Source organism: Vanessa cardui, chromosome 15 (assembly GCF_905220365.1).
Source record: "Vanessa cardui chromosome 15, ilVanCard2.1, whole genome shotgun sequence".
Taxonomy (NCBI): Eukaryota; Metazoa; Arthropoda; class Insecta; order Lepidoptera; family Nymphalidae; genus Vanessa; species Vanessa cardui.
The window spans coordinates 4,201,539-4,215,286 of NC_061137.1; positions in this window are offsets into that span (position 1 = coordinate 4,201,539).

Sequence of the window (13,748 nt, forward strand, 5' to 3'; positions counted from 1 at the left end):
TTTGAATACGCATTTATTTTTATTACTTTTTAGTGTATATTCATTTGTCTTTAAATAGTGTTTTATTTGAAGTCGGCTTTTCTTTTTGATATTTTTTTTATTTATTTGACTGCCTATATGGGGCAATGAATGAGACAGTTTTTTAGTTCAAATCCCCGGTCGGACCGATGAAATGTTATTACCCGGAGTCTGTAAGATGGATGTGTGTACATCTCATGTCTCGGAAAGTACGTAAAGTGCGTCCCGCACCTAAACTCCTTCCGGTTTGTGTCGGATTTCGCAACAAATTATGAGAATAAGGAGTGTATCTGTATTGAGGCAAACGTTTGTGAACTATAACATGACCCACGTAGTTGGCTTGTTTTTCTCTCCCTAAATCGATCAAGACGACATCTACTACATCTACTTTTTAGGGTTCCGTAGCCAAATGGCAAAAAACGGAACCCTTATAGATTCGTCATAGCTATCTGACGTACCGTCTGTATGTCACAGCCACTTTTTCCTGAACTATAAGACATAAATCGTAAAGCTCATTTTACCTTTCACTCAATCAACTCAAATATAAAAAATAAAATAAAACATTTAATTTCATTAACATAATACTTATCACTTGCTGCGACGGAACCCTTCATGGGCGAATCCAACTCGCACTTCGCGGCTTGTTTTCTATAGCACTTTCTTTTTTAAAACATATATCATAACACAGAAATAAATACGTACACAATGTTATACTTTTTTCTTTTACTATACCTACCTACTTACAAGTAAACACAGCTTCTTTGTTAAGCATGTCATTTTCACAAATATCTCATACAATATATACAAATCATGTCAGTTATAATAAAACAAGGTACGTTCAATCTAGTAGTAGAATTGCAAGCGAGTATCATCCCACCAATGCTGAAATATATCAATTTCGGAACCTATAACAATCTAGCTTCCTAAAACAAATAAACCGAGTCATGTGAACGCTTGGCTTAAAGAGTTTTATTCCATTTTTAAACACAAGCCACAGATTCACATAACAAAGATATATTCACGGTTTGAATTGTGTAACATGTGTTTTATTAAAAAAAATATCTTCACTAATGTGATTTATAGATTAATAAATAAAACGCTTATAAAAATAATCAAAAGCGAATTAATTACTTAACCACTGTAAATATACTATTAATGTATTCACGGCTCTTTCAGAAGATTAAAATAAATAAAATACATGTTTGTACTGAAAAAGTAAACAAAGGATTGTTTAAAAATTACTTTTCGTATTGGTGTTTTGTATTTTCGTTTTAATTACTGAAGTAATTGCTACGTGTTCTGAGTGCTAGACCATAGACTAAATGAACGAAAAGAAATAGAGAATGCATTTAATTAATATAAAGCAAAGAAGTCTTGTTGGTAGTAGGTGATGTGCCTAGAATTTTTATTTAAAAAAAAAAAATCATTCAAGTTTTAAATCGATTTTCAAAATTAAAGTTAGTTTAAAATATTGTAAATAATCATGTAAACAATTTAATTGGTTATAAAATGTCTTTGTTTTTCTTTTAACCAAAAGGTAAAATTATATAATTTGTTGTTCAAACATTTTAGTATTAAATCTATATTAATTATTATAAATGTTAAAGTACTTCTGTCTGTAGCTCTTTCACGACCAAACCAATGAACCGAATTTGATGAAATTTGGTATGAAGCAAACTTGGACTTCAAAGAAGGACATAGGCTACGTTTTTTGCCTTACACATGACAACCAACCCCTAAAAAGCGAGCGAAACCACAGGCGACAACTAGTTAAAATCATATGGTATTTCAATAGAATTTATGCTTTTCTCGAAGGAAAATCGAAATCAAACACAAATTCTTTACACATTTTCAAAGTTAATGTTTAGTTCGTTGCTCTGTAGTCCCAACTAATTGACCGGACCGCGAGAAGAATTCCATTATTCGAAACAACAAGAACTCCTAATGGAAATTAGCTCCCCTAGCTAATTGCCGTGAATAAATTTAACATAAATCAACGGTGTTATAAAAATATGATTCATGACGTGGTGATACCCGAAACAACTACAAGAACGATGAACGCTAAAATTATACGAGATGGTATTAATTTAAATATCATTCACTGCACTCGACCTAGATTAAAACAAGCTTATGTATACTACAATGTTTTTACATTAATAAATATTTAATATATTATTAGGATTACGTAACGCTGATGACAAATCGGAACCCTCATTGGATTACTCTTGTAGCTTGTTCCGTGATCATTTTATATACTAAATAAACATTAAAATTTTTATTATATTTTATTTTATTACTCAATGACAAAAAATATTTTTACTTTATATAACGTTATAATAAATATGAATTTATTTACGTAAGAGAGTTAAAATTATGGTCTTCACTATATACAAATAGAAATTAAAAATAGTTACCGTACAAATGATGACTGCGTGCAATGGTGGCAAGAATACTAGCAGTATCACACAATTGAATCGCAATGCCGTTCTTCTGGGCAAAGTAATAATTATACCTCCTATGACCACCGGAGGCAATAACATGATTTTATACAATGTACGAAACTGTATTTTGTTTACCATTAAATCTAAACTACAGAAACCGATTTGCAACGGAACCCTCTGAATGCGACTTCAATACAAGCATGACCGTTTTTTTATTAAAATCCTTAAGATTCATAAAATTACTTTAAGCTGATGTCATAAAAAGCATACTTAAAATAGATCTCTTACAGAATATATTATGAAGTAAAAATGTTTAAATTCAATAAATTAAACATTATACCTAACTTAATAATCCTTCCTGTTTTTGATCTTAGAAATATTAGTCTTATAATGGCAGGAGCAGCAAAGATAAACCAACCTTAGATATATGTACATATTCGATGCGATTTGCTAAAAGCTCGAATATATTATGTACCAACAGCTCATGATTTATATAATAACTTTGTTTAGTATACAAACACAGTTCCATTAATAAATTGAAATCCTTTAATTCTATTTTAGTATCCGGTTGAAATTAATGATTGTAACCGTACTTACAGCTTCTTTATAATTTTTCCAAATAATTATAAATAAATAGGAAGACTCGGTATACTATATGTCAGATATATAACATAAGCTTACTATTCAATCCATATAACAAAACAATAGAAAGAATCTCTTGCTGATAAGTTTAACTTCAATTATATTTTTTATGGTATAGGTGGATGAGCAAAATGGGACACCTGATGGTAAGTGGTCAGCACCGCTCACCGACAAAGACACTGTAAGAAATATTAACCATACCTTTTATCACCAATGAGCTACCAACCTTGGAAACTAAGATGTTATGTCCCTTGTGCTTGTAGTCTCACTGGCACAACACTGTAATGCTGAATGCTATTGATTGGCGGTAGAATATTCGATGAGTGAACAATACCTACCCAGACGGTATTGCAAGTAATTATTAAATCGTGTTGAATTGTTTTATAATTGCATGCCCTTAAAGTTATTAATAGTCATCCATAATAGGCACAGCTTAATCAAATTAGGATAATGATAAATGACAATATTACAGAAGCAACTGAATTATATAGTAATCCACGTTATATGTAAAGCTTAGCCAGGTAGCTGAGGCGACAGGCGGCAAATTAGTCAACCTAAGTTAGCTCTAGCCGGCGCTGATGAACTATGGACAAGACGAACGGATATATCGAATTATACTAATACTATGTAACGCGTTCCGGCGTTATATATCCTTACTAGTAGGCGCCTGCGGCTTCGTTTGCGTTTTAGGGATTGGTTATCATCCGTTAGGCAATAAAAGTAGCCCATGTCTTTTCTTGGACTTCAAGTTTGCTTCATACCAAATTTCATCAACTTCGTTACACCGGTTTGGTCATGAAACAGCGACAGACAGACAGATAAACAGAGCTATTTTCACATTTATGATATTAGTATACTATAGATTATCTTGAATTTATTTTCTCGGTAGAATCTACTTTCCGAAACGGTGGTAAAAACACTTAATATATTTGTTAAATAATAAATCAAAACTGCTTGTAAAAGCCTATTCGAATAAAGTATATTTAGTTTCTTTTTTTAAATCGAATTAAATATTCTTTATTATATTAAAATAAGCTTCTCAATCGCCTCTTTTTAAAATTACATTAATATAGCAAACACCAATACATAAACTAAATTCTACTGTGACTGTTACGGGTTACAGTAGATATTAGTATAGACGAAAATCCATACTATAAGTCATTTTAAATCTTGATATTTTATATGGATTGTATGCAAGTATAATAATCTAATGTTATAAATAAGAATCATTTATTTGCTTGTTTTGTATTCGTTGTTAAGCCATTCGATTGTGACGTAGCTTTGGTGATTTGTGAATGACTGTCCAAAAGTGCTTGTAAAAGCCTACTTGAATAAAGTTTATTTTGATTTTGTTTTTTACCATGCATATTATCAATATTATATATAACATATGTAAAACGTTACGCTTTCGGCCCCGTGTGTTATAGTCCGTCATAGTGTCATATTAAATATACATACACTAATATTATAAATGCGAAAGTAGTTTTTTCTGTATTTTTGTCTGTTAATCTGTTGCTCGTTTACGGCCAAGCTACTGTACCGAATAAGAATGAAATTGACGTAAAGCAAGCTTGACTTCCTAACGTATCTTACATCTTACAAATAACTCCTTAAGCAAAGCCATTGACAATAATAAGTACCCAATAATGGATAACTAATATTTATCAAATCTGAAGTACCTATAGATCTTAAAATAAACTATTGCCTTACAAATTCCTTTTTCAAAGCAATTTTTTTAATAAGGAATGTTTCTTTATTTGCCTTTTTTCAAATTATCGTTTTTCAAGTTATCACCGCCCATGGACATCTGCAACACCGGGGGTTTGCAGGTGCGTTGCCGGCTTTAAGCAAGGAAGGAAGGAGGAGGCCTGCCGACCGGAAGGAGTACGCTCTTTTCTTGAAGGTTTCCAAATCGTATCGGTTCGGAAAAACCGCCCACGGAAGGTGGTTCCACAGAGTGGTTGTGCAAGTTGTGGATTTTCGAACATCAGGGTAGTTTCGAAGAAAGGCTAGCGAAAATTCTGTCATCTACTGGTTAGTGATTTAAAGAGTCAATCCGTATGAACATCAATAGAGTGATTGGATGTTTTTTCGGATGGATATGATGCAACTACTGATGGTTTCACTACCAGACAGAAGGGCAAACCACACCTTGCTCGCACAATATTAATAGAATAATCCAATCACGCCTCTTTCAGCAAAAAATAAATATAATCTCCACTTATTTTTTAACCGACTTCAAAAAAGGAAGAGATTATCAATTCGTCGGAATCTTTTTTTTATGTATGTTCCCCAATTTCTCGAAGACGCGTGGACCGATTTTAAAAATTCTTTTTTTCGGACGACTTTGAGTGAAAAACAAAATGTAGAAATAATTACATACGATCAGCCGATTTCAACAATACGTGTTTAAATCAAATGATTTTATTACTTTTTTAGCGATCACTTTGAAGTCGGTGCTATTTTATAATTATAAATTTAATTATTTTAATTATTAATTTAATTTATATTTTATTGGTGAAAAGATTCATCCATTTAGTTTTGTTAAAACAAAATCTTACCCTTTCACATCTTGCTGTGTCTCCTCGAATTTCTCAGTTTTCTCGCAGAACTCTGGTAATAACGCAGCGTTATAATTAAAAGAGATAGTAACAAAACTTTCTTCATACATTTCACAAGAAATTTAATTCAAACTTGCATTAATTCTGATAAAACTTTATTCCAGAAAGAGACTGACTGTCATGAAGAAGATGGCTGCATAACGTGATTAATCAAATTGATAAACTTAAATTATATGTATGATCTTTTACTTTTTTTCATCGTCATAATTACCACCTTAATTATTAAAAATTAAATAATAAACCAAGTCCTTGCATTTCGTTTTGCTTGTTGTAAAAGTTTTAAAAGAACTAACGTATTTTGTTGCATTTTTGAATGACTTTAAAATTTCGTTTTTATTTTATTACACATTGAAATCAATTAAAAGACAAAATTGATTGAAAATTACCCACTGCTGAGCTAAGGCCTCCTCTCCCATTAAGAAGAGGCTTTGAAAATTCTTCGGAAGTATAAAATAAATATATATTATACATAAAGTCGTTTACCGCTGCCTGGTCCTATTTATGCTTAGATCTTTAAAATTACGCAACGGATTTTCATGCAGCTTTTTTTAACAGATAGAGTAATTCGCGTAGATAGTTTTTTTTATATTGTTTCCAGTATGGTGTCGTAAATAAACTGTATTGCACCCATGCGAAGTCGGAGAGGGTCGCTAGTAATATATAACTGAATGTATATTTTACTTTTAATCCTGGTACGGTTTTGTGCAAACCATTTATTCATTTGTATTTAATCAATCGAGATGCACCAATGACAATTGACGTAGACAGTTAATTATCGACTAATTCATACACAAACGAAATCTTTGACATCGTGTTTCGACAAATTGATAAAGGCTTCATTTAAACGAATGAGAAATTCGAAATTGCTTCGACAATTGCCGATAGGACTTTGTCTAATCCCCAGTTAGTTTACAGTCAAACAGTAACATATTAGAGAGCTGTATTTCGGTCTGAAGAGTGAGCAAAACCGATGTATTTACAGACGTAAAGAACATTACGTATCAGATTGTGTAAACAGTTGATTGCACTTTTGACTATTACATTGTGTACTGGCTGAAAATATTCAACCATTAGACGAAAATAAATACGGTTCATTGTTTACTTAACATGTATTATTTATAAACGTTGTTATTATCATACATCCATATTTTCTATCTGAGTGTCGAAAACTAAAAATAAGCATACTTTACACAGCTTTCTGAACGCACTCGTAAACGTCAAACATGGCCGCCCGTTGAATGACGTAATCATTGAATTTCACGGATTTAATATCGAAATATCTCGATAATACGAATTTTACGGATATGTGTTGTCGACTAAAAATAATTATTTTTTAACGATCCGAACGAACGAATTAAGGATAGATTTCGATCGAGATTTTCGTAGACCTGCACTAAATTATACAAACATACCGAGATTTGATGTGCAGAACTATTAAATATCTCATTTTTTTAGTTATCACGCATAAATATTTGCTTGACTTTACACAAAGCCGATCAAAATACATGGAAAATTATCAAAGGATAAACATAAATAGGGAAATACGCCAGAAATTGTTTTAGATTGAATATTCACAAGCTAAATACCAATTTTCTTAACACGTCAAGTTTCCAATTCGGATGCAAATGACGCAATGCATATCTATATGTAAATGGCCTGTGATTACGTTTAGAGGATGTCACATTGGCGTTACTTACAAGCTATTAAGGCCGCACAATGGTTGTGCGGTTTTCCTATTAAGCGCCAAAGCGTTCATAGTTCAGCTTAAGAACAATAGTGTGATTATAAATATATAAACATTACCTAAATATATTAAGAATGCTAATACGCACTTGAAGAAAATTAATCTTTCCTTTTAAATAAATAATAAATATGAGACAACATCACATACATTACTCTGATCCCAATGTAAGTAGCTGAAGCACTTGTGTTATGGAAATCAGAAGTAACGACGGTACCACAAACACCCAGACTCAAGAAAACATAGAAAACTAATGGTAAGCTACATTGACTCGGCCGGGAATCGAACACGGGACCTCGGAGTGGCGTACCCATGAAAATTGGTACACACCACTCGACCACGGGGGTCGTCAAATATATGTTAATGTATAAGTTTGAGAAAATTTATTTTCTATTAAGGAAAAACATTCCATCACAGTAAAAGTTTTGTCAGTATTCGTGTCAGAATTTCTTTCTATTCATGTAGATATTTTCTCACGAGGAATGCATTTCTATCTGACGTGGTCTTTATCTTGAATTGAACCCACAGTACATATGCATGATTTTCGTCGGAATAGGAAATTTTCAATGGATACATCAGGCCTCTGCGGAAAAATTGAATTATGTGGATATTTTACCAGCTCCTTGGACCGCTGTCTTCAGAGTGCTTGTGTTATTGTTTTCAACACCCCTTCCACACTACATTACCAGGAACTCAGAGTGTTATGGACATGCATTGGCTGTTATACAATAAATAATAATAAATAGCAGATTTTATGAAACTATATTCGTAACTTGAAATGTATATGTATACTGGTCGTTCTCTAACAACGCTAATTGTTGTAAATACGCACACTACGTAACAGTACCATACGTTTTGATTTTAATGTGTAAGTAAGTTAACTTTTAGTTTAATGTAAACTGATTTTAAATGTATGTTGCACTAAGTAAATTTACTGTATATATTCGATTTACATGTAATAATTGTCTTCGTTTTCGTAATGCATATCGCAGGACACTATTTTTGTTCATACCTGAGAAGATACGTTTTAAAGTGCGTCAATTTATCCTGTAGGAAGATATCTACGTAACTTTAAACATTTTCAATGTAAATTTTTATATTCTATTTGAGAATGCTCCTATTAGACATTCGATCAAATTAGTTGCTGTAAGTTTTTCTTTATTTTATAGAAGACTTTATTTTATTATTTATATCAGAACTGAACTTTATTCGCGCGCTATTTCTAAACAGCTGAATCGTGAAAATTGTACAGACAAAAATAGTGAAAAAAAATTCCGACTCGACTAAATAAAAACGAAAAACCACGCGAAAAAGTGACCTGTCGAAAATTCGGTAGTATTTTTTTTTCATCGACATACTTTTAACATTTTTTTAAAAATAGTTTTGCTATTTTATATAATTTTAAATTTAGAAAGTCAGTAAATCTGTCTGTCGGTTCATTCAGAGTCAAACCACTGAAACCAAAAAACATTGAATATATCCAGTGTTTGTGTGGATACATCTTAATTTTTTTACAAGCTTTTTACAAGTTTTTTACAAGCCCAACTTTTAAATCGCACAAGTAACTAATATTTCTTCTCAAAAAATCGTATTAATGTTGACGAAATTACATTAAAAAAAAAGCCGTATCAGCATCGGTGACATAACAGTCTAATTCAACAAAGGTCAATGAATTCTGTTGTTACGTACATTTAATACTAATAATAACATAAATTAATCAATCAATTTATTTAACGCTTAGCTTACATAACGTTACACAAACTATATTAGTAATTTACAAATTTTAGATATAATTAAGAAACTACCCTTAAAGCACTCAAACGTGTGTGTATAAAGCAGTCAGGATGACGTTGTAGCTATCCCGCACCCCGCGCATCAGCGATGCAACCCGTTTTCGCATAAATTGTCTGTGTGCGTTTTGGGTACACGCACATATACACAACTGAAGCACAACAGTGTCGGTGGAGGCTCAACATCAACCGGAAATCATTATTACAGCACTCGGAACGCCTAACAAGTCTTCTGCGTATAATTAACCCAAAAGCGCCACGTGTATACTGTATAGACTAACAAATCAGTAATTCTTATTAATTCAATTAAGTTTATCTTTATTAAAATTATTCATCGAATTCCTCACATTGAATGCGGGAAATCAATGCTGTTTCAATCTGTAATGCAAAATGCCTCGAGTATTACTACTACATACGTACTCGTAAATACTAAGCCAAATCCTTTGACTACGCCCTTATGTCTGGATTGCGCAGGATGTTTAAACAAAGCTTAAATCCTGCAGTTCTCTGTGTTGTATTTGATCAGTCAAAAGGCATCCTGAACGGGAAATGTTGTGTTGTCAATTTCGGCTTAGAAAGATTATGTACACAGGATTTTAAATTGGAATCGTAGAAAACATTTAATTGGGACGTTGGAAAATTTTTCAATTTCTATATTTAAGATGCAATCATTAGCGTAACGTGAGACACTTATACTCTTTTAAAGTACAAAAAGCCGAGATAGCCAAGTTGATACATGCATTAAATCTGATGATTGCGGGTTCAAACCCAGTCAACCAGGTACCACTGTTTTTTCATCGGTGGTGAATTAAAACATCGTAAGTAAACCTGCATATGCCTGTTTCAATGAAACACTACCATATGTGTATCATCCAACCCACATCGGAGCAACGTGATGAACTAACCCCAAAACTTTCTTCTCAAAAGATAAAGGGGCCTTAGCCCAGCAATAGGACATTTACAGGTTATTACTTTACACAAAGAGAAATAAAACATCCAATTAATTATCTAGTTACATTTTTCCATGATTTTTCACGGGGTCATTCCCAGAATAAGGCGGTTGCTATGACAATTAATTACCTTCTTAGTTTATTTCTAACGAGCTGAACTCACGCACTCGGATTGGAATCGTTGACTAAGATTCTTATAATTACTTTAATAATATATAACCTATGTTACTTCATCTATATTATATTATTATAACGAATGTGAAAGTAACTCTATATGTCTGTCTGTCTGTCGCTATTTCACGACCATACAATTGAACCGAATTTGATGAAATTTAGTATGAAGCAAACTTGTAATCGAAGATAGGATATAAAGTAGTTTTTTGCCTAACATACGACAACCGACACCACAGTCGAAGCCGCGGACGAAGCCGCTGTCGACTACTACTAGTGTATATGAATGATTACAATCGTTTCAGTAGTTTATCGATTATCATAAAAGAAATCCTTATTTGAATATCACTTTAAATAGATCAAATACCTACTGTAGCGATACAATTTCATATAAGTAAATATAATGAGAAAAAAATGAATCCAAAAACGAAACAACAAGTACACAAACATAAACGTCGGTCGTAAAAGCTAATTTGCGAATAAATTCGTGATTTACAGCAGCAGCTTACTTAATACCCGCGTTGGATCCCATTACTGCTACTAAATACGATGACGCTCGCGTATTTACATTTTTTAATGGAAATATATTCAATCTCGGGCGAACAAATGTGCAACATCGACAGAGGAAATTAGCTCTTATTTTCTCGTTAGAAACATTTTTTTTATTTTCGCCTTTCTGAAGTCTGTAGCAACATCTTTCAGTACAACTTTTTTAATAAATCGTGAACAGAAAAGTTTCACTATACATCATAACATCTCTAGTTATAAACTTATTCCACTCAGGATTTAATCTTAATAACATTTGAAATTCGACGTTAACAAGAATAACTTCGATCTTATTTCTTTAGAATAATAAGAGGAGGAATTAGCTTTACAAATCAAAATATTTAACGTCGCGTTAAAATTCCATCTTGTTTTAATATATCGTCAATTAATCACTTAATTTATCGCAGTTACGTCAATTAGATGCTATAAAGGCTTGTAATTGACAGCTATTGATGCAATGTGATGTCGATTTCCAATATCTATTAAATGAAAGGAATGTTTTATTCAGACGACAACGATACGACGTCACCGTAACCAAATAGTTTCCAAACAGATAAACCTTCGTGGTTAAAAACTTTTTGCGAAAAATCCCCAAAGGGTTAATTGTAGAATTTATACACGATATTAATTCAATCAAATAATAACAATAAATAAGTATTTATTTATCAATATTTAATTTATATATTTTTTAAGATGTTTATAATTGAAAAAAATAGTGTGTAGTTATTTAAAAAAAAATAGATTCGAAATTTAAACAAAAACATATCGTAACGTCGTAGTGTTCAATTTATCGTTATCTGTAATGAAACACCCTCAAACGATGAAGACCTCTAGACATGGTTGGATTAAGCTAATTTGAAATTAAAGTGTCAATCAACTGAACCATTACTACACAATATTAAATATCGATTAAACAAGATAAGAACTTATTTGCTCTCCGATAATATGTACTCGAACCAAGTCCAGTGTTGTGGGTAGCGTAGGTACCGGATTCAAATTCAGTATTCCATAAATAAAAGTTATTGGTATTTTCTTTGAAGGAGTTACACTCGACTCTCCAGTCTCTACAAAATCACGTAAAGTTATTAGTCGCTTAGAAATATTATCTAAGAAGCTTTATATTTATCGAAGAACACGAGCGGGAAATTTCAAAAATGAGATATGCGACATTAATTATAATAATTATAAAAAATATAGGATACAAGTATCAAAATGGCGTATCACTCACGAAGTCTATTCTTACAGTCGCACCGCTGTGCATCTCTCAGTAGTCATAACTATAAAATAAGAAAGCTTTATAATACCCTACGCTTTAAAGACCTTATTTGTAATCTTTATTTATCGTTTATTTGAATACTAATTTCTCTCTGTCTATCATTATTGATTTGACATCCGAAAGAAGAAGACAGCATAGTTTCACAAATCACCGCTTAAGCAACACTAATAGTTAAAGCTGTTAACGCTTAATCGAACACATTTCCGAAGAGACTGCCGTCAGTGCAATTGTGCTGAAACCTAATTCAAATGATGAGTATATACAAATACAATCAACTTATATGTCTATATCCACTATTATCCAATCAATTATATGCATCTGTCGCATGCAGTAAATTGTTCAATAAACCGTATATATATTCCAATTAACTGCAGGAGCTTCACGGTGCATTGGAGGCTACGGACTAATTTAAAGCAGTATCTCTTCAATCTTTGTCGACCATCGACACCTGGACAAAAGCCGATTTGGCCGAACGCCCGGCCCGCTCTTTAATCCCTAAAGAAGAATTTCGGGTACAGGCCGTTAGTAATTGCCAATGTAAGAATTTAAAATTCATTTTATTTGCGTTTCGTATCTTATAGGACGTTTGCGCTGGACACGAATAAGTACTGCTAACTTTAACGGCTCCAGACAAATCTCAAGTGTATTGTTAGTTTTAATCGTTTACGCTTGTGTTTATTAAAGAGAATTTATAATTTCTAAAAGTTTATCCAATCTGATATAGGCAACATATTTACTAAAGCAAGCCCGTGAGTGTATTTTTAAATTTAAAAAAATCTAATTTTTTTTGTTTTATTATACGATACTACTGGTGAGAGATGATTGTCAGATATACGATTAAAAAATCTTTAAAACTTGCAGGTTTACTCATGATGTAAACATAATACTCTGAATAAGAGCACAGAAAACTCTTTGCTGACCAGATTTTGGCCAGACACTACAGTTTTTTTTCCAAACGAAAGCCTAAGAGCCATGCAGTACCCCAGCATGGGGGGAAACAGTGAATGCGTATTTGAAAACGATCCCGAAGCCTCTCTGAACCGTGTCGAATACGTCCATCACAGGAATTTTAGTAGGTACAAATCCCAGGTGACGAGGGTTCGGGTATTATCCAACGATTTCCACTGTGTCTACAAAGGGTACCTATGCTTAGTTAATTACCATCGATTAATCCGATCGCAGTAACCCAAATATTTTCGATATGTTCTTAAAAGCGAATAATGGAGTAAATCGTCTAAAAAGGAATTTAAATTAAGAATACATTTTATCAATATATGCGATTACATAATAATCAAAAACGGTAATGTTAATGTGGATTTATTTTGTCTTTTCGTCGTCGGATGACGGCTAAACTGCTCGAATGATTGTAATGAAATTTAACATAGAAATACAAAAGAAACTGGATACGGAAATTGTATATATAAGAATTAATATTATAATAGTACAGATATAACTTCGAGAAAAAATAGATTCAAACGAATAAAGTACCTTGAACACAGTGGCGGATTTGCCAATAGGCTAAGTAGGATGGAGCCTAGGGCGGCAGATTTAG